This window comes from Myotis daubentonii, chromosome 4 (genome assembly GCF_963259705.1).
Source record: "Myotis daubentonii chromosome 4, mMyoDau2.1, whole genome shotgun sequence".
Taxonomy (NCBI): Eukaryota; Metazoa; Chordata; class Mammalia; order Chiroptera; family Vespertilionidae; genus Myotis; species Myotis daubentonii.
The window spans coordinates 100,241,316-100,264,403 of NC_081843.1; the positions used below are offsets into that span (position 1 = coordinate 100,241,316).

General features: G+C 42.1%; 1 pseudogene; it reads right to left on the reverse strand.

Annotated features, from left to right (window-relative positions):
• Positions 1-16,666: 16,666 nt before the first annotated feature.
• LOC132234005 (U1 spliceosomal RNA) lies at positions 16,667-16,815 on the reverse strand (annotated as a pseudogene).
• Positions 16,816-23,088: the final 6,273 nt, after the last annotated feature.

The window sequence follows — 23,088 nt, forward strand, 5'->3', positions numbered from 1 at the left end:
TGTTTTAGTTTCCCATGGACATAGCGGAGAAAAATTAATTGATAGTTAATCATTAATAAGTTGCTTCCCCACAGTTTAATTTCACCTCCCTCAAATTCATGAAACTCTCTCAAAAATCTGTAAAGATGAAAGTACAATGATGAAAACATTAATCTATATAATTCCTGGTCAACAGCTAGGCCCAGAGCCCCACTTCTGAGTTCAGGCAAAGATGGATTTTCTGAAGCTGAGGAACGTTTTAAATGTCAGAAGCAGGTTTAAGGAGGGAGTTGACATTCATTTCTCACAGGTTTAATCTTTGTGCTGGCTTTAGATGTCATAGCCTTACAGGAAACAGGATTCTAAGTGAAATTATGAATTTCCCCCTTAGGGGACTTTATGCTTCAACAATCTTTGTTTCATTGGAAATCTTCCCACAGCCATGTGTATGAAGAATTTGAATTAGCCCTCTTCTAAATAAAAGTAAATTATATTTATTGTCAGGATTGCAGGAAGAACATGGTCTTTTACTTTCAGTTTCACTTTTACTTAAAATTCCCTAGGTTATCACTTATATTGATCTTTTTCTGAGGCTAGTAGAACAAGGTTTAATCAAAATGACAGGCAAACTTTTTTAAAATAATATTTTTTGATTCAAGTTCTTTAGGTTTGAACTAAAATAATATTAAAACACCTAGCTCAGCCCTGGCCAGGTAGCTCAGTTGATTAGAGTATCATCCCAATAAGCCACGGTTGCATGTTAGATCCCCTGTCAGGGCACATACAAGACAACTAATGAATGCATAAATAAGTGAAACAACAAGTAGATCTCGATCTCTCTCTCTCTCTCTCTCTCTCTCTCTCTCTCTCTCTTTCTCTCTCATCCTTCCTCTCTCTCTAAAATAAAAAACCTGAAAATAAATAAAGCAGCTCTGATTAAATAACACATCTACCTCCATGTATAGTGATTTTCTGGATATAGCAGAGAATGGCTTTGAAACATAACATGAAAATAGTAAGTGGATACACAAGCTTATAAGGTCTTTGTGACTATCAAGTCTGGTGAATAATAATGTTACTACCATTACTTGTGTTGGACATGGAAGATTCTGTGGTTTTGCAGAGGCTTCTCTGAAGATATAATCACAGTGAGTTGTTCTCTCCAAATAAATCTCCTAAATGCGCAGTTGTAACATCCTGCAGAGGAGCAAAGTAGCCCTTCTCTCTAATAATTTCCACTTGACTTGGTTGTCATTAACAGAAGAACATGCATATTGGGTAGGGAGATGGGCAGTCTCAGCTGGGCATGGGCATCGGGGAGAGATGACAGCAATTTGTCAGTGTCAGTGGAAAATGTCATTCTTAGGACAAAAGGTTGGGACAATCCATGCTAAAGGTTTCATTCTCCAATGTCTGATGTTTGCTTTGTGTCAACATTCATTGAGCCAAATCGAATTGTCATCCACCGTGCTTACCCTTTGGAAGCACTTAGAATCAATTTTCTAGCTGTGCTCAGAGGTGTGTGTAAGCCTGGCTCCTATCCCAGCTTTGTGACCTAACTCAGGGCTGGTCATCTTAAACTCCTGTAGCATTCAAGATTGAAAATGTAAGACTTGCCTTTGGGAATAAGGCTACTTTATTCAGTAAATATTTATTGATCCTCAATTATGTGCCAGACACTGAAGGATGGTGGAGGAGAGGGTTTAGAGAGAAACACCAAGTGGGACATGGGGGTGGTACTGTCTTTAGAGATGAAAAGGGGTCCTACAGGGTACTGCTTTAGTCCTCTCTAGCTCAGAACTCCCCATGGAACAGGGAGACTGTGGACCAAGGGTACATGTCCACCCAGAGTCCATCCAGAGCCCACCTCTCCTTTAGACCATGCAATAGGCACTACACAAATGGCTCAAGTCTACTTTCTGAGCCCACATGAACTTCTTCTCTAGGTTCATTCTTATGGGGCTGGCCATTGCCCAGCATGGCCATCCCTAGGACCTGGGGCTGGCAAAGGGGCAGCTGAGGGGGCAACGGGATGTGTGACTAAAGCATGGATGTATGGGTTGTAGGTTACATATATGCAACCAAAAACCCTATAGTGAGGAGAGGACCCAGAGGTAGAAAGAGAAGGGCAAAGCCATGGAGTCCAAGAACACATACCTGACAATTTAAATTTCACGAAGGTGTTTGTAAAGTTAAGAGGATAAAGCTTATTTTATTTAACAGTTTTTAACTTCATTTTTAACTTAAGTATTGGACTTTTATGTCCTATATAATGTCCTATATAATAAAAGCCCAGCGATTGAATGGAGGAACAACCAGGACTGGTCAGCCAGTCGCTATGACATGCACTGACCACCAGGGGGCAGACACTCAATGCAGGAGCTGCCCCCCGGTGGTCAGTGCACTTCCACAGTGGGAGCGCTGCCCAGCTGACAGGGATGAGCGCTCCCACTGCGGGCTGATCCCTGCAGGCCACACCCCCCACCAATGTATGAATCCCATGCACTAGGCCTCTAGTAGTAATATAATTCTAAAGTCACAGTCTTCTGAGTTCAAAGCTAGGCTTTATCTTTTAATTCTTGTGTAATCTTAGAGAAGTTTGAGGAAAAGTTTACTTAACAGACTGACTGATTGATATATGTCCACCATTCCGTCTGTGAAACATACCAATTCCATCCAAAGCACTCATTCCAATTATCTACTGCTACATAAAAAACCATCCAAACTTAGTGGTTTAAAATAAATATCTTCTCTTTTGCTCACTACTCTGTAATTGGAAAGTGCTCAGCAGGGATGGCTCATCTCTACTGTACATGGTATAATATAGAGTGATTTGACTGGAACTGGAGGATCTGCTTTCAAGATAGTTCATTCACATGGTTGGCAAGTTGCTGCTGGTGTCAGCTGGGAGCTCAGTCAGGACTATGGGCTATAGGCTAAGGGGATTAGCTTGGAATTAGCTTGGATTTCAGATAGTATCCTTTTTGCCATACTCTGTTAATGTGGTCACCAAGTCCCCTCCAGCTTTGGGGGAGAATCATCTAGCATAGATTCTAAATGAACATGTGAGGTGGTACATGTAATTTCGACCACCTAGGAATATAGAATCCTCTCTAATAGACCCACACACATTTGCTTTTACTAGGTAATTTGTCTAAGTTACTTCTCAAACCTGTACAGTTGCCATCACATAACTTAATTAAATATAACTAATGATGAAATCTGAGGTGAAAAAAGGTGCTTTTTTTTACCCTGTGAAAAATAGGTTGAATGATTTGGAATGACTTGGTAAGAGCCATGCCAATTGGATGTTAGAAGGATAACTATAAAAGATGACAAAAAAATTTAAAAAAAGTCTACAAGGATTCTGCATTGGATTGCTTCACACATGTCTCTAGGTTCATTTTGCATCAAAGAAATTGGAACTAAGAAATGTTGAGCATATGTTATGTGTGTGGTTTCTGCCAGAAAAACAGTGCTAAATTCCAATTAGCAATTTCTACTGAAAGAAAAAACCTTGCCAAATGGATATATATTAGTATGTTTTTAAAAAAGTAAAATGTCTAAGGTATGCATGAATCAGTTTTTAATAATTCCTTGTTTTAATTTGCATTTTCTTTTTATAAAATCTATTCATTTTAGAAAGAGAAGAGAATGGAGGGAGGAAGAGAGAGAGAAGGGGAGAGACATAGAGAGAGAGAGAAACACTGATTTGTTGTTCCACTTACTGATGCATTCATTGGTTGGGTCTTGTATGTGCCCTGAGCAGGAATGGGGCCCACCACCTTGGCATAATGGGAAAATGTTCTGAGCTACCTGGGCAAGGCCTCAGTTTGTATTTTCAATGAACTGACTAATTATTAGTACTTATTACATCCAATAGGAAGGCTTCCATTTCTCTTGACCCTCTTTTGTCTCAGTTTATTCATCTGTAAAATGGATATTACAATTGTAATATTTATTTCAAAGTGTTTTTTAAATGATCAAAACATGAAATCTTCAAACATTTAGTATATAGTAAGCATTTGATCATTATAGTTATCCTATCTAATAATAGAGAAACATGGTAATTAACCATAACTTCGCAACCCTTCCCATTGGTTAATCAGCAAGATATGCAAATTAACTGCCAGCCAAGATGGCGGTCGGCAGCCAGGCAGCTGAAGCGAACATGAACATGAGGCTTGCTTACTCCAGTGATGGAGGAAGTCAACGTTCCCCGCCTGCCGCAGCTCAGCTCTGAGCTCAGGATAAAACAATGTTGCAATTATAGAACCTAAACAAACCCCAGAAACCTGCTTTCAGCCAGCGCGGCCTCGGAGCTTAGAGCAGCCAGTGATGGCAACAGAGTTTCAATTATAGAATCTAAACAAACCCAGGTACCTGCTTTCAGCCAGCAACGGCCTCAGAGCTGGAGCCTGCTCTCAGCTCCAGTGACAGCTATACAAGGTAAATTAATCCCAGAATAAAAAGAAAAAAGGAGAGGCTGGGAGCTTCAGTCACCCACCAGCCTGAAAACAGCCCTCAGCCCCTCACCCAGACTGACCAGGCACCCCAGTGGGGACCCCCACCCTGAAGGGGGTGTGACCAGCTGCAAACAGCCATCATCCCCTCATCCAGGCTGGCCAGGCACCCAAGTGGGACCCCCACCCTGATCTGGGACATCCTTCAGGGCAAACCAGCCGGACCCCACCCATGCACCAGGCCTCTATCCTATATAGTAAAAGGGTAATATGAAAACTGACCCTAACAGCAGAAGGACTGGGAATGACTGATCACTATGACACACACTGACCACCAGGGGACAGATGCTCAATGCAGAAGCTGCCCTCTGGTGGTCAGGGTGCTCTCACATGGGAGGAGCCCTGCTCAGCCACAAGCCAGGCTGATGGCTGCCAGTACAGCGGTGGTGGTGGGAGCCTCTCCCGCCTCCTCAGCAGCGCTAAGGATGTCCGACTGCAGTTTAGTCCTGCTCACCGCTGGCAAGTGGACATCCCCCAAGGGCTGCCGGGCTGCCAGAGGGATGTCTGATTGCCATCTTAGGCCCAATCCCCTGGGGAGCGGGCCTAAGCCAGCAGGTGGTCATCCCCTGAGGGGTCCCAGACTGTGAGAGGGCACAGGCCAGGCTGAGGGACCCTGTATCCCCCCTGAGTGCACAAATTTTTGTGCACTAGGCCTCTAGTTATTATTATAATTACCTTGGCTTATAAGGAGGAGTGACATCCTTGAGATATTTCAGATGATGGGGATCTAGCAAGGAACACCTGGTGAAGTGAGGGGGGACAGGAAGCCATTTTAAGTTTCCTACAGTAGGTGTCCCAGGAACTAAAGCATTGGCCCAGATCCTCAGGAGCTCAAGTGCCCTATCGTCCTCTCTGTCAATAGCATCTGTTGGGACCTTCTCTAGTGAGTTTGCCATTTTTAGCGCTCAGCTTTCCCCCTAGCTGTTTATCTCTCTAGTCTTGGGTTTTCTCTCTGGCTGCCCTGTTCTGTTTCTTTCTTCTGCTTCTTATATCACTCATTCAACTAATCCAGAGAGAAGCTATTACTCGGTCGGCGGGCCTTAATCCAAAAAGAAGCACACTTATCTGGCACTTGGCTACCTTGTAAGCCACTGGGCTATTACATTTGTCGTGTGGCTGGTAGCTGAGGAGTCAATCTGTGGTTTAATCTGTTGCGGCCAAGATATCATTGTCTGATGGTACAGAGCGAGACAACACATGCGCTTCCACTGTGGCCATAGGTGTAGCAAGGGTGCAGAGTCTCTGGGACATCAATTCATGGCTGATGTTTGCCCAAAGCAAGTTACAGCCCAGCTGGAAGTTTACAGCTGGCATCCATTCGTTTGAGCAGGGCTGGGGTTGTACCAACACTCTTGACTCTCACCATTGCATGGTGATTATTTGATGATAACAATTTAGAAGCAGAACATGAGTGGGAATTAAACCCTGATTTTAATATTGACCTCTTCAGTAGAATCTCTCTCCCTGCTCCTCTCTTCTCTCAAACACACACACACACACACACACACACACACACACACACACACACACTCCTCATTATAATTACTCCTAAAACTAATTTGAAATAAAATTCATTCTTTCTTATTGCAAAATATGCACCTGAGTAGATTCTGTAAATTCATTGGGTGAATTTGCCTACCTTGCCAGGGTTAAGAACAAAATGAGAATTGAAGCTTTTGCCCACAGTGGCACCTGAAAGCATCTAGATTTGCCATCCTCATTGCTGAATATTTCAGCATCCTTCAGTTTTTGGTGAATGTGTACATTCTATTTTTAGGACTCATTTAGAGAAAACAATTCCAAAAATGATACAAACAAAGTCCATCTGGAATCAATGTTCCAGAGGTTCAGCAAAACTCTCCTTCTTTTTGGAAGACTCCACTGTCCTCAATAGAGTTAAGATTAAAATAAGTCTCTCATGTCACCTCTGGTCAGAAAGTGGGGCAAAGACAGGTTTCACCATTTTGGAGTAAGAATTTCCACAAAAGTTTCTTTTATATTATCAAGCAGCACTATGTCTAACTGGTTTCTTCTGGTCTTATACCTCCCTACACTGTCTCCTAGCTCGCATGAACCTAGAAGCTCACTTCTTTTCTAAACAGGGTGAAGGAATAGTGAGCTCACCCAGAGAAAGAGAATTAGCACTAGGAGGCACTAACAAAATGATCGGTTATCGAGTGGGCTATCTGGGCGTCACAGCAGCTTCAGTGGACAGTATCCAGAGCGTTGCTCAGTGGTGTGCATTTTATAACCTGGGGCAGAAGACAAACTGTCTTTCCATACTGGCCAGGAACAGAAGAGCCATTCTGTATTAGGGAGCCAAACATACCCATTCTTCCTGGTTGGAACCTTTTAGGCCCCTTCTGATTGGGTTTCCTGGAGTGTAGTTTTAGCAGAAATACTTTGGCTCTTACACATGCAAACGTCAGGGCATACATAACGGACCAGACACTATATGAAGTGATTTTCCAAAACACCAGGAAAAATCGGTTTCCTCCCATCAAGTAGCTTTCACTACCCATAATCCCCAGCTTCACATCACCCTGTCTCTTTTTATTCTGCCTAATTAACAGTAAGTGAATCCAGTTGTGTTCTGTTGTCAGCCAACCTACAATTGGATTTTATGTGCACTTTAGACTCAGCAACCTGCTGTTATCCAGCTCCAGGCACTGCCTCATCTGTGGTCGAGGGAAGTGCCTGCTTTTGATTTACTTCTACCAGAAATCAAAAGCTTGATTCTGGGTGCATATCCGCCACACTGCTACCATGCTCGCTTTATGTATTTCTCATTTTTGAGAAGTTTTAAGATTTAATAGGCAATGATGGGCCCGTGCTGCTGAGCTGAATGCACGGGGAGGGCATGAGGATTCGTTTTGTGAAGAAAAGCTATCCAAGGTCAGTGGTGGTGCAAAGGCCAGTGGGGTATCAGACAGCAGGACAAGCATGTTGTCGACTCAGAGTGGGCTTTACAAGCATGGATTCGACGGTCCTCTTTGGTACAAGCTAACCTGAATGCTAACCTATCTGGAAACAGTCTCTGTATCCCCTTCTCTGTCCACGCGCTTCCCCACCTTCATCTTAGTGATGGCTGCTCTGCAAAATGAAGAGGAAGAAATGAGCTCAGTATGTCTAACCCAAATGAGGACAAAAAGGCCCTCTCAGCACCAGTGGTTTGCCATCCAAGTCTCATAGATCATTTGAAAATAACACAATATAGGCCCTTCTGCCTTTTGGGAACTCTGGTTTATTCCATCCTGGGCTCAGGCGGGGACTGCTGGGAGTTCTTAGCTGCTTCTTAGAGTGAGCATTGCTTAAAAGCCATAAACAGACATGGAGTAGACCCAAGAGCTGTGACAATAAGCTCTACCAGCCTCTCAAAGTGCCAGCCCTCTAGGTTCTTGTTGCCCAACAAAGCCCAATTTCAGACTTGAAATTTCCCAGTGTCCCTTTTTATTCATCATAACTAGCAATGAGTGACTCCCATCTAAGGTCATGCCCTTAGTAGGAGCTGTGGAGGAAGTTTCCCTGTGGGTTGGGCAGGATTTGACCTGAAGGAGCAAACTTCTATTACACAGCTAGGTGGGGTCAGCAGCCCAGGTAGTCTGACCACACCCCAAGTCTATATGGTTCATCCTTCTGGTGGCCATTGTGGTCCTACAAACTTGAGGAAGGTACTTCTTCCTCTGTCTTAGTTACACATGAAAACCATGACCTAGAGCACCCTCAGACTGGGACTGACCAAAAAAGCTGCCATTTTCACTTCTCACTGATCAAATGAGATAGTGATTAGGGGAGAGTTCTTAAAAATTTATTTTATATAAAAATATGTTAAAGCTCTAGCTATTTGGCTCAGTAGTTAGGCATCAACCTGCAGACTAAAGGGTCATAAGTTCAATTCCAGTCAAGGGCATGTATCTCAGTTGCAAGCTCAATCCCCAGCCCTGATCAAGGTGCATATGGGAGGCAGCCAATCGATGTGTCTCTCTCACATCAAGGTTTCTCTCTCTCTGTTTCTCCTCCTTCCTTCTACTCTCTCTAAAAATCAATGGAAAAAATATCCTCAAGTGAGGATTAACTATATACATATATATGATATTATACACCACTTCCATTAAAACAGAAGCTGAGTCACTCAGACTGGCAATGAACAAATGGTGAAGGAGAAAAGGTTGTGAAAGACTTAGACGTGGCACTGAGCTGAGTCATTCTCCTTGGGTCCTCATTACTTTGTGTCAAGTCAACAGAAGGCAAATCAGGTGAGCGGTAGGAGGAGGAAGGTAGAACTTTGGGAAGTGGTTCAGGTGCTAGAATGTGAGTGAGAATAGAGGAACAGATCGGCAGCTGAGGACACCCCATCCGTGAGCTATTATCCACCCATTCATTCATCCAATCGGTTAGTCACTCTACACCTAAGTATTGCACCTACCATAAACAAGGCAAGGGGCTAAATGCCATGGGGGTTCAGGTTGCATGACATAGTTCTTCCCCATAGTCATATAAATAACAAAGCCTAGTGAACTGTAAGTTGGAACAAATGTCATATATGAGGTGTGGTAATCCCTCCTTATTCATGTCTGTTTTCAGGGTACATTTTAGGCAGGCTCCGCACACCACCTCAAGAAAGTATGTAGGACTGGCCCTTCCTACACATGGGAGACTTAGGCATCCCCATTTAGGGGCTGTGCATGTGATGGGAAGGTAAACCAGATGACAATGCAAAAGTGGAGGTTTGGTTATTTTGAAAGAAGAACTTCAAACAATTGTTATGCTGAGGGATATGACATTGTCACCAAATATAGGACAGTCTTTAGGTGGCCTAGTGGGAAGGAGCCAAGGGACAGTTCCAGTCTTTCTGCTAGGACCCTGAATTACCTCAGTCCACATAAGCCCTCAGTGTCTCTATACCCTCGTTTGTAAGATGCAGATCACAACATCTACCCTTTTGAAGTGTTGTGACAATTTATATATATATATATATATATATATATATATATATATATATATATATATATATATATATATGTATATGCCAGGGTTGTAACGTCCAAAATGACCGAAGGCTCGACCGAACACTAGGCTGCGCACGCAGCAGGTGAGCGGGCTGAACTGCTGACCTCTCAGAGAGAGAGAGGCGGGGCTGATCAGCAGTGGCGGCAGCTGCTGGCGAGGCCCGGAGCGAGAAGCAGGGTGATCAATATTCTGCTTCTCTCTCTGGGCCTCACCAGCAGCCAAGCCTCTCTCTCTCTTCCAGAGGTCAGCAGTTCAGCCCACTGGCCAGCAACCTGGAGCAGCTGCTGATCAGCCCACCTCTATTATCAGGCCTGGAGATAGGCCCGAAGATGCTGATTGGCATAGAAACCGACCAATCAGAACCTACTCTGTGTGAACTGCAAAGGCAGAACCTAAGGTGGTGGAGGCTGAGGAGGGTTTTTAAGGGCAACAGCTGTTTGGTGTAAGGTGTAAGAAAGTCATTCAATTTTTTAATGACTGGTTTGGTGAAGCAGGGGGTCCCGCGGGGGTGAGGCCGACAGAGTCCTAACGAAGCATGCCCAACTCCGGATACCAGGTTCAGTGACGCAGGTCTAAGTTTATTGTGTAAGTGCAGCAACATATATAACATTCCAGACCAATCAGAAGTTTACACTATCCTTAGGGCAACCAATAGTAGGAAAGATCAGGGTACTATGTAGGGGCTCTAGGAGGCTTGCTCAGGCGGGCGCTGCCACTTCCCAGTGTGCCGAGGAAGCTTATATAGGCGGAGTGCACTCACGCCATTGCATCTGCCACTGCACTGAGATAAATCTCCTGAGTTCTTCCCACAGTTTGGCAATATAGTGCATATGGCTGGCTATCAGTACAGATATAGAGATTATGTGTTTTTGTCTGCCAAGAGTATCTCCTCCTGCTGAAAAAGGCTTTTCCCCCCATTTAAGCAATCCTATCCTATATAATCTATCTATACTAACAAAAGGGTAATATGCTAATTAGACCGAGTCAACCGGCCATCTTCCAGACGTCCGACTTCCTTCTGGACAAAGACATGGTGGTGGGGGCTGAGGCAGAGGCAGTTAGGGGCAATCAGGCCAGCAGGGGAGGGCAGTTGGGTGTGGCCAGGCTGGCAGGGGAGGGCAGTTAGGGGCAAGATCAGGCCTGCAGGGGAGGGTAGTGGGGGCGAGATCAGGCTGGCAGGGGAGGACAGTTAGGGTGATCAGGCAGGCAGAGGCAGTTAGGGGCAATCAGGCCAGCAGGGGAAAGCAGTTAGGGACAATCAGTTAAGCAGGCAGAGAGGTTAAGGGCGATAAGGCCGGCAGGGGGGCAAGGTAGGGGTCATCATGCCAGCAGGCAGAGGGGTTAGGGGTGATCAGATAGGCAGGCAGGCGAGTGGTTAGGAGCCAGTCATCCCGGATTGTGAGAGGGATGTCCGAGATTAGAGAGGGTGCAGGCCAGGCTGAGGAAACCCCCCCCCCTCTGTGCACAAATTTTGTGCACCGGGCCTATAGTATGGTAATAAATGGCAACTTCCAGTCACAGTGCAGGACAGATGGATACTCAGTAGAATTCATGGCTCTTCAAGCCAGTGTTTCCCCAAGAGTAAATACTGCCTCAGTTATTCTGGAGTATGTACTGTCTTGGTTAACGTGATTGGAAGGAAGTGAATTTTAATAATACTTTTCTTCTGACTACACAACTTCTTCGAAAATGCCATATTAATATCAAATTCCCTCTCCCCCAGTTTTTTTGGGTATTCTTTTTATTTAACATATATTTTTATTGATTTTTTTTTTAGAGAGAAAGGGAGGGGGAGAGAGAGATAGAAACATCAATGATGAGAGAGAATCATTGATTGGCTGTCCCTCCCACCCACCCCCTCATCCCCCATCCTCCCTCCCCCACATGCCCCACACTGGGGATCAAGCCCACAACCTAGGCATGTGTCCTGACCCAGAATTGAACCGTGACTTTCTGGTTCACAGGTCGACAGTCAACCACTGAGCCACGCCTGCTGGGCTGGGTATTCTTAACATATAGAAAGGACTCCATCCTATGAGATCAAATGTTATTCTTTATCTGGCAAGATCAGGTTGGGTTAATGAGCAGGGGGCCTGCCCCTGATGCCTTTGCATTTGCCCCGACAGGGGTCCCATTCTTTGGGAATGGAATTTTCAAGGGTATTGTGTGACCCTTCTCTGAGTCTGCAGTAGGCTCTAGTGGATGGGAATAATTTCACCTGCAATATTTAGAGCGGGGACTAATGAATCTTCATATCTTTTCAAACTCATCTATTCTTATTTAAAAGCAATGAAAAGTGGCAGTTTGGAAAGATGTACTTGCTCATTGGTGCAATAAAAAATAGATGGCATTGCAGCACAAGGTTTTTAATGTCCTTCCCCAAGGGGAAAAAAGTAACGGCTATAAAGAATTAGAATTTAACTCCTTGCTCTTAGTCCTTCACAAAAGTTCACTATCGCTTTTACCTTTTTTCAAAACTTCCCCCCTATAACTTGCTCAATTCAAGTGCAGAATATTTTACGTTCACAAATACCCATTCATATTTTCTTACCTATATTTGGCATATTGGTAACAAAAGAAACTTTCATTTTTGAATTCCCTTTCTAAAAAACTCAAAGGGCTTTAGAGACTTAAATTCAATGTGCAGAATTTAGACTTTGAGTATCACTCTTCCCGGTTTACAGATGAGTAAATAGTACTGAGAGGCAACCTTTATCTCAGAATTTCTAACATAAAAAGAGCCTCAGGAGAAAAATCTAAGCAAAGGCAAAGTAAATGTCCTTGAGGCAAAATGGATAAATGCATGTTAGGGAAAGGAGGCTTTTAGGATTACAGTTTCATAGGAGAAGGAAGACCAGTGTTACCATCTGGAGGACAGAGTTAAGCTACTAAGATTTTTTCAGTGGTCTAGTACAGTGGTTGGCAAACCACGGCTTGCGAGCCACATGCGGCTCTTTGGCCCCTTGTGTGTGGCTCTTCCACACAATACCATGTGCGGACGTGCACGTACAGTGCGATTGAAACTTCGTGGCCCATGCACAGAAGTTGGTTTTCGAAAAGGAGATACACAAAACAAGCATACAAGACGAGTGTGGATGGGAGAGTTGGAAGGGGTCGACCTCAGCGAACGTACCTCAATCAGATTGAGGATGTTTTTAGCAAAGGCAAGCTTAGGAGTACCCTAATTAAGTTAATAACAATGTACCTACCTATATAGTTTAAGTTTAAAAATTTTGGCCTAATAAAGAAATTTCAATCGTTTTACTGTTGATATTTGGCTCTGGTGACTAATGAGTTTGCCGACCACTGGTCTAGTAGAAAGAGTCAGGATATATTGTTTCTGACTGTGACTTTTTTGTTATGTAATTATGTGCTCTTAAGGATATTGTTTACTATTTTGGAGCTAAGCTTCCTCCTCTATAAGAGGAAAGGGTTACAACAGACATCACAACAAACAGCAATATCAATCTTGTTTCCTGTTGAGCCCACAGTGGGCCTTGGCATGTTTTCAGCATCATGCTCTAGGTAGCCATAACCCATTGATGAGAGTTAGCAATTAAAATCTCTTTGCCACCCCTGGACTGAAAGATTTCAAAGGTAGCATCTAGCATCCTAAGCTTCTCTTTCTTACACAGCTTGCTTGTATTTAATAACAATGATTTAAAACAAGGGGGACATTTGGAAAGCACCCATTATACCCTTTGTTAGATGGGAGCCTGGGGCAACAAAGCCCCAGACTAATGGAGTACTTAAAACATCACATGCATAGCCCACAGCAGTGGAGTGCTAATTGATGGGCTGTTGGGGTCTCACCTCAGGATATAGAGAAATCATTTGGTTTTTCCTCAGCATAAGCTGCACTAGTGATTTAAAACTATGCCACAAGCAAAAGGAAGGGAACATTTAGCAATAAAAGATCCTGATATTGGAAGCAATATACTATTAGATCTGTGAAATTTTTGTTTTTGTTGAGATAACACTCAGGCATAGGCTTGGAGCCCTATTCCCCTTAGCCTCCAGGACCTAACTGGGGAGACATACATTAGCAGGCTGTAGTGAGGATTACATGTTTTCATATATTACTCAATGTAATTGAATACCCAGAACATATTGCTTACGGATTGCACTGATTAGGTCCCCAGGAATTGATACGGATGCATATTGTCCCAGTTTGTTTTATTGTTTTCTGGACTTAAAGCTTCTTTGGGCTGGAGAAATCAAGACACAAGAAGCAAGGTGTTTTGAGCCACATTATTGATTTATACTTGCAAATGGTGAATAGCCTGGGGGGAATGAGTGCTTTTGTGTTTTGTGTTCCTTGGGGTATGACTTGAAGCCTAGTCTCCTTCTAAAATGAGTCTATACATTGATACTGATGAAGGAGGCTCTGCTTTTCCTCTGTCTGCAAGTAGCTGCAATTCTTTGCAGATTTTCCTCCCTGACTTCCGAAGACAATGCAGTGATACTGCTCTGGGGCCACAGAGATGGAGCTACTTGAGGAAGTTTAAGGAGGTCAACCCAAGGGGAAGATGTCAGTTCCTCTGTATTGTTCCGCGGACACATTCCTTTTTCCCTCCCCACCCTTCTCATCTCTGTGTAGCAAGCACTTCTATTAGTTTGCTTGGCTACCATACGAAGCACTACAGGATGGGAGGTTTGGATATCAGAAAGTTATTTTCTTACAGTTCGAGATCAAGCAAAGTGCCAGCAGGTTGGTTTCCTCTGATGGTCACAAGGGAAGGTTCTGTTCTAGGTAGTCTCTCTCCTTGGCTCCAATATCTCAATTTCTTCTGCAGTCACTGTCATCCAGTTAAAAGATCTGTCAGATCAGACGTTTCCTCTACTTGCACAGACATCGTTTATGTGGAAAGGCATATGACAAACCTAGATAAAGAACATTTATATAATCAATATATAATTGTTATTGTGTTAGTTCCACTTTGAAGCCTCCATCAACTGTACTATTTATTCATGCACAATTCCACAACAAAATCTTTTTCTCTCTTCATCCCCACAGCCAGCAGAAAACTCCAAAGTCTGTTTCAAAGACAGAACTTGGTTAGCTATAACTGAAGATTTCCTTTGGTTTTAAATCTATACCCAGGACAGGAATCCCATAATGCCATTCCCTGGATTTTCTTTGTTCTGATATTTTGTTCCTCTTCATTTCCAAGGCACAGTGATGAACACCACTGTTATTTTTTATTCAGATTTTTTGGTACACTTGAAACCCATATACTAATAGTAATCTTATTAACCAACTAGAGGCTCCGAGCATGAAATTCATGCACAGGGAGCCAGAGGGGAGTCCCTTAGCCCAGCCTGCGCCCTCTCACAGTCTGGGAGCCCTTAGGGTATGTCCGACTGACAGGGAGTGGGCCTAAGCTGTCAGTCAGACATCCTTAGCACTGCTGTGGAGGCGGAAGAGGCTCCTGCCACCACTGCTGTGCTGGCCAGCTGAGAGCCTGGCATCTGGCTGAGTGGCACTCCCCTTGTGGAAGCACACTGACCACCAAGGGGCAGCTCCTGCATTGAGCGTCTGCCCCCTGGTGGTTAGTGCAAGTCATAACGACCGGTCGTTCTGCTGTTTGGTCAATTTGCATATTAGCCTTTTATTATTTAGGCTGTCACCCCAATAAATTAAATAAAAATGCAATTTCTTTGAAGACAAAGGCTTGGAAAGTATGTGGCGCACTCCTAGATTCAGAGCTTCCTGTGAGGGATAAGGGCAAAAACCCAAAGTGGAGTCTTGAACCCCAGTCTCTGCTTTCCAGACCTTCTGTGTGGAGGAATCCAAAATGACTGGTGATCAAACAACCCAATATAAATAACCAGATGGACTGAGGAGCTGTGGCATCTCACGGCATGTCCTGTGGCTGGGAGACTTGGCGTAACCTTGACATTATCTAAACTTTGATGAATATAAGCCAGACTCTTAACTTGATTTCCGTGTGTGTTTTGAGCCTGAGACACATACTTACATATTGTTTACAGCTGTGGCTGCTTACAAAAGCAAACCTCTGTGATAATGATTTTGTTTTGTTTTGGCAAGAAATATCATGCTTGTATTCCTCAATAAACCTCTTAACTTTTTTCTCTCTATGAAACCAACAGTTTTATCTGTCCTTTGGTATCTAATTTATGTCTCTAGTTTGGCTTTTATTTTAGGTGGATGGCTTCTTCAAATGTTATTTCCCCTGTTCATCATTTGTCTGATACCACTGCCAAGAAATAGCTCTATCTTGTGTTTGTTATGCTCCACAATCTATTTGTGGGTAAAATACCTGAGTCTATTTGTCTTATGAACACAGGAAATTATGAGGTAACCATGACCAAAATACTCCTTTATGACAATGGATATCCAATTTAAATGAGAATATTTCTCAGGATAGTGGGTAGAAAGTGTGGCTTATCTATACATCAACGTCACTTTAAGAAATCTGAGAAGCAATATTGGGTCATAATTTTCTTCCAAATGTAAAACTTATAAGTCTTCAGTTGTGGCTGTCTTTCTTGTGTTTCAAAACTCCATAAGAAGCCAACAAACAAACGTAACTATTATGTTGAAAACTGTAGGTTAGCAGGATAATGCTTTGTAATGTCATTGTATATCCCCTTTGGATAAGGCAGCCTTTTCCCCATTAAGCGTAGGCCAGGGTACTGAGGCTTACTATTCAGGAGAAGAGGGTACCTATCACTTAAAATAACAAATGACGATGATAATTGTAGTTAATGCTTATGAAGCATGTTATTTGCCTTGTATTGGTCTATGCAGTTTGCATTGGAATCTCACCTGATCCTTTATACTAAACACGCAAACATGTACATAAGGCTCACATGTGAACCATCGTAGGCTATTGAAATAGAGAAGAAGATGGGAACTTGGGGCCAATGCCTTTTTAGCAATAGCATAATACACTTCCCTGACATTTTCTCTATGTGTACAGAGAAATTCCAGGAATTTGCATATAGATTCCTCTAGGAATCTAGTTTGGAAGTAGAAATCTGGTAATTGCTTTTCATCAGACCCTGATCATTTTCTGGGATGTAGGTATGATCAGCTGCATCCCTTTCTGCCCCATCTTTGGGTCACCTCTAGGTATCTGAGTAGATAGTAGAAGTATTGAATTTAGGTGAAAGTTCTTTTATTTTTCCAGGGGAGAGTGCGAATGCAGTCCTCCACTGCCACAAATTATGCAGTCGGGTTTCCCACATTTGGGGAAATCTCAGGGGCCAGCACGTCCGGAGTGCAATGGATAAGCCTCGCCCTGTGATCATGGTATCTCCGCTGCCAGGTAAGCATGTAAGTTCATATTTTTAAACACTCTTCTTACTGGCCAGTTCTGTGTCTACATAATATATGGGCACAAGTCACTCAAGACAGCTCTAGCCGTGTTAGGCAATTCTGTCATTTCTTATCCTATAAAATGTCCATTTTCTTCACAAAGTGCCTTAATAGCTTACAATTATTCTGGTCTAAAATTTGTTCATTTTGCATTCAGACTGAGAAAATACTGTACTATGAGAAAGATATATTTTAGAACAATGTATGTTTATATCAAATCATCACGTTGTACACTTTTAAGTAATGTTATACTTTAAGTAATTTAAGTAGCTTACCATTTTAATAAAATATAAAATAAAAATAGTTTAAACAATTTAAATCCAACTCCATGGATTAAAGACTCCATTTAAATAATGGTCAGTCTTACTAGGAAAATTGCTTGGTTACTCAAATATCTCAGCCATCAACCTTCCCCCTTGGCCCCTGGATAAATGTATGGAGGAAAGATGCACTTATGTACATATCTGGCCATGGGAAGAACAAAGAGTCCTTTGTCACCATGCCCCCTGGCTTTGCCCCAGGACCATGTCCCTAATCTGTGGCTTAGCTGCTTCCCAATGGACAAATATGTAGCTGGCATGACTCAAAATTTTGTTTTTCTCTCCATTTTTGTTTGGTCTATGTTATAAGGTATTCTCTTACTACAAGTAGAAGATCTGAAAGGTACAAAAATAATTTATAGACTAAGTATAGGTCAATATATATGAAAATGAATAATTAATATTATTAAATCATATTCTGTATGCCCTTCTTCCCAAAAGAAAGGAAATATGTGTTTACTAAAATTTGAAAAGAGACTCCTGAGAGCATCTAACATGCTGGAATATACTACAGAAATATATTTCTTCATCCAAGAAATGAATATTCTCTCTGGGAATTGCATGGTTCCCAAATATCTCATTAATCCAATAAAATTTTTCAGTCTACCCTCACTTGCTGGTAAATTTCCCTCTAGTCTGGAGGTAGGAGGAAGTATACCATGAGTGAGAGTGGCCCATGTGCCCTGGAATTGAGGGTGAGTGTAGAATGTACAAATGTGGGGTGAAGTGAGTACTGGGGACATCTTCAAGGAGCTCGGTCTTCCCTTGTAGGCCCTGGGTTGCAAATGAGCACTGGACCCTGCTCTGTAAAAAGATAACGTGCATAAAGTGTATTATGTTACCTGGCACATGTTAGGCACTCAGTAAGTGTTGGTTTCTCTCCTGCTTCCTTCAACTCCCCTTGAGTTGTCTTCCCTGTAGTTTTCTCAGAACTTAGAGATATACAGAGCTGTTCCTCAGCTTTCTTCTTGACAACTGTGATGAGTAACTGATGTCTAGTGCTCCAATATTCTTTGGGTGGGAGGGTCCTTATAATGTGAAGAGTGAAGTCCTTTTCTGCCCCCATCCCCAGGGAGAACACGAACAAAACAACAACCAAGGGTTTTGTGAAAAGGGCTTGTTATATCCTACCAGATCTACCCATGTTTCAATCTAAAGGTTGGCTGACCTCCCATTTCCAATCTAAAGATGGAGGAGTTCTTTATTTGTTGCTCTGTTTTAAGGAAAAGGAAAACGATGCAGGGCAGGAAGTACTCTTTTAATATATATAAAAAGAAAAGAATAATAAAAGCTAACCCATATTAGGTCCTTACTTCTCTGCCCAGGCTCTGTTTTATACACTTCACAAATATTAGCTCACTGAACTCTCACAACAGCCCTATAAAGTAGTTTTCATAGATGAGAACATGGAGGTACCAAGAGATGAAGTCCAAGGCCACAGACTAGCAAGTGCACAGGGCCAGGATTTGAACTCAGGATGTCTAGGTCCAAGGTTACAATAGATATGCATCATAACTTCATCTACATGTGTTATGTAGTAAAAATTAGCCAACACTTTAAATTTCACTGGTAATTATGACTTGTCTAAAGTACACAACCTATATCTTCATGGAGGGCTTGGTTGCAGAAAAAAATACACAAGAAAATCTGCAGGCAATAGAATATATTCAAGCTGCAAAGTGCCATTTTCAAGGGGCAAAAACATTATTGCACATTAAAGAGCTAAAATTTGGGAGATTCTATGAGAAAACTATACTCCCTCCCCCTACCTTCCTTACAAGTAAGTACCATCTAACTTTGGACTGCTCCTGTGGAGTTAGCCAGATCAAGCAAATTAGCTCTGAAGAACAATGGACAACACTTGTCAAAGTAGGCTACCTTCATATCCATATAAATTGTGATTCTCCATACTTGCCCTTAATAAAAAGATTTCCAGGATGAAGGAAGGCGAGAGAAGGGTAACTAAAGGTCAGACAAAGAGTTGATCTTCAGCTAAGAATTTTTGCCTCAATTGTAGAGAACCTTTAAAGTCAAAGTCAGATGGCCCGGTCTGGCCGGGCCTATAGGTGCAGGTGGGTGCCAGGGAATTTGAAGATTCTGCTTCTTATCTGTCTGGGACCCAATATCTGTATGTTTAAAAGGCTTCCCATTGATTTTTCTGCCAAAGATGTCTAAACCTATTCAAAAGCCTTGGGTTTCCTGCATGCTTTAGGCATCTAGGCTCAGACTCACACACACAACTCTGAAAAGTTCAGTGCTGTGTTTAGTACATTAAAAATCCCAGTACATTAACAAGGGCGATGCTTCTATCAAGTGAGCATTTTGCCTAAACTTAGTGCAGGGAGACACTATGAAGCTCCTCATTTCCATAAACATACTTGGAAACAGAACAATTTCTTCTGTTTCACCACTGGCCTTGAGCTCTCTTCACTGCCCTTGATTTAGCCAGGGGTGGGCAAACTTTTTGACTCGAGGGCCACAATGGGTTCTTAAACTGGACCGGAGGGCCGGAACAAAAGCATGGATGGAGTGTTTGTGTGAATATAAATTCAAAGTAAACATCATTACATAAAAGGGTATGGTCTTATTTTCTTTTTTTAGTTTTATTCATTTCAAAGGGGTCGGATCCGGCCCACGGGCCGTAGTTTGCCCAGGGCTGACCCTCTCAGGCCCCACCCAGACCAGAGCAGCAGAGGAATGTTAGCATTTCATTGGTCAATGGTGACATCATGCTTTATTTAAATATTTGACTCTGGGGATTGGAGTAATTGAAAACATGCTTCTATTTTCAAAACACTATAGTAACACTGATTTCTCATATCTGTAACATTTTTTCTCTTACATCTTACATCTGTAAAATTTTTCTACACATACAAATGTATCAATATTTTCCCAAATATAATGTTTCATTCTATTTAGTTCATTTGCAAAGGAAAGTGTTCAGTAACTAACAGATTGACCAATCTCTCCCCATTTCACATCCTCCAAATGTCCTTAATCTATGTTCAATGGATATTTCAGGAAAGCATGTGTGTTAGTGTCAGCACATGAACATGTATGAGTGTGTTGTGTGTGCGTATGTGCACATATTTGATGAGTCTATTAGCATAAATATTTCAACTTAGTTACACGACGAAGAATTGGAATGCTGGTGGAACACTTTATTACTTTCAAAATTATTCATCACTACATAGCCATGTGGGATTTCATAGAGAATATTAGACTTGGAAGAAATATGAAAGACCTAGTTCAAAAGTTACATAATTTTTCTGGTTATAAAATGTAAAGCAATTTTTTAAATCCCAAATCATTAAGTTCATGATATCTTCTTCTGAAAAGAACCTGCACTTTTGGCTGGTGCTCTTTTTCTCTCTTTCCATTTTATTAGGCTTTGAAAATTTTCTCTGCATTTATTATATTTTGTACTTCCTTATTTCCTCTGCTTTGACTGTTATTATATCTGACTACTGTTCCTATAGATCAGGGGTGGGGAACCTTTTTTTCTACCAAGGGCCATTTGGATATTTATAACATCATTCATGGGCCATACAAAATTATCAACTTAAAAATTAGCCTGCTATATTTGGTCAAACATTTAATTAACTCACCCCTTAACGCAGGGCCAGACCAAATGATTTTGCAGGCCTTATATGGCCCACAGGCCGCATGATCACCGCCCCTGCTATAGATAGATGGTAGATATATATAGACATAGAAGCACATACATGTGTGTTGTGTGTGAATGTAAATTCTTAGGACAGGGCCTAGAACCCTGGGATGCCATTATTATGGGAAAGACAAAGGAAGTACAAGGTGCTATGAAATTGTGTGGTAAGTTATGTTTTAAGCAGATAACTGAAGATGGGATGGAAGGTGGGCAGTCAAAAGTGAGGGGATGTAAGGATAGGTGAAGCAGAACCTGCAAAATCTCTGCAATAGGAAGGATGAGCACAGTTTTACAGAAATAAAAAGTTCATTGTAGCTGGAACAACATGGAAAGGGAAGAAGGAAAGGCAAGAATTGAAACTGGAGAGGTAAGCAGAGGCCAAGGGTAGGACAAAAACCACATGGTGCCTCCTCAGGCCGTTCCCAATCTCTAAGATTGATATGCTAGCCATGGAAGTGACTTTTGTTTGTAAAGTAACGGTAATTGATAAACCAGTAATTTTATAATTGTTATATGGAACAATGTGTATATTATTTTAGAGAAACGTTGGTGGGTTCAAATGAACTCAGTTTATCTTTCTGGTTTGTTTCCAACATTTATAAATTAAACACAATAAACTTTGTTACAAAAAAAAAAGAGCAAAACCAGCCGCCTCAGCATTCCACTTCTCACCACCACTGAGGCGAGTGTGAGGGGCCACCCCTCCTCCAGCAGGTCAGCTCCGTTGCTGCGCTGGTCCTGTGCCAGGAGACAACTGTCTGTGATCTCAACTGTGGGAAGAGGGAAGCTTTTGCTTACACCAGTTTACCTGCCCTCCAGCCTCCTATCTCCTGGGGAGCTCTTAAAGCATCAGTGTCATGGGACACAGCTTCTCTCATTGACACGAGCTAATCCAAGCTCAGGAACCCAATGCAACAAAGGACAGAGTCCTTTTATGGCATTCCAGCAGGTCTGAAAGCTGGCTGAGATCTGTTATCGTGCCACGTAGAGCAGCATCTGAGAGGCTGGTCTTGGGTTTTGTTCCTAAGGGAGCTATGTCACCTCCCACAGTCTTTTCCCTGTGTAGGCACAGCAGTAGTAACACCCTAAACTCATGTGGCTGCTAAGCTTGCTTCCTGTTTCATAACCAGAGACTAGAAGCATCAGGTGTTTTTCAATATTGGGAGCCCGTACTCTGCCTTTAAAAAAAAAATTGATGCTTTCAATTTTCATAGCATCCTATTATGCAGTCTTTTCTGTTCAGCTCCTCCTTCTTGGTCAATTGATGTCCATCAAACATACTTGGAGCTATTTTCCTCTTTGTTCTTTGGGAACAGTTGCTGAACTTTTACTGAGACCACTATAGGATTTTTTTATGTTCCCTGTTAAAGAAAACTAATACAATGAACATTATTTGCTCATGGTTGGTATTTTGTCTGGATCAAGGGACACAAAGTAGGATTGGGAGATTTAGGTTGTTAACTTTTATTAGTTTAGGTAAAACCATTTTGTATTTGCCGAAGTGTTTTGCAATAGTTACTGCTATTTCTGTTGCTCTCATTATGGCTGTTTATCACTCCTTCCCCAGACTGAGGAAGATGTAATTACTGAGAGGTGAAAAGATTTGAACTCTTACCAGCTGACCTTGACTGACCAATGTTAGTCACACTCTTTATGTGTTTGAAGAGGTGGGAGGCCTGCCCCTAAAAATGATAGATGTCATGGCGATTCCAAAGATTAAAATAATTGTTTTCAGAATCTGAAGGAGGGGAAGATAATTAAAATTTAAGGTATACCTGTTCTGGTTACAGGATAGCATCAGTAATAAACCTATTGACAAAGGGCTTTTTACAATTATCATGTATGTGCATTGGCGTGAGATAGAACATATCCCATTATGAAATACTGGTCACTAACATGAATACCAACCATTACTTGTGCTGGATTGAATTGGTGATAAGCAGGTAAATGAGGAAAGAGTTGAAGATGATCAATGAAGCTACTAGTAGATAAAATCTTGGCTTTGAGATGTTAAATAATCTCCTTCTTAGAAGATCCTTTATTTTTCTTGGGAGTTTTGAAGATACTGAATACAGAGTAATTTATAATGATTTCAAGAGGAACCAAGGCCAAGACAGTCAGAATTCTTTATGCACTTAAGATTTACAATGCAATCCTTTTATACAATCAGATTAAATTTGGCTGGAAAAGTTCAAGATAAAAGCCTCCATTTCCTGGCACTGCAGCATCTGTGCCCAGTGTTTC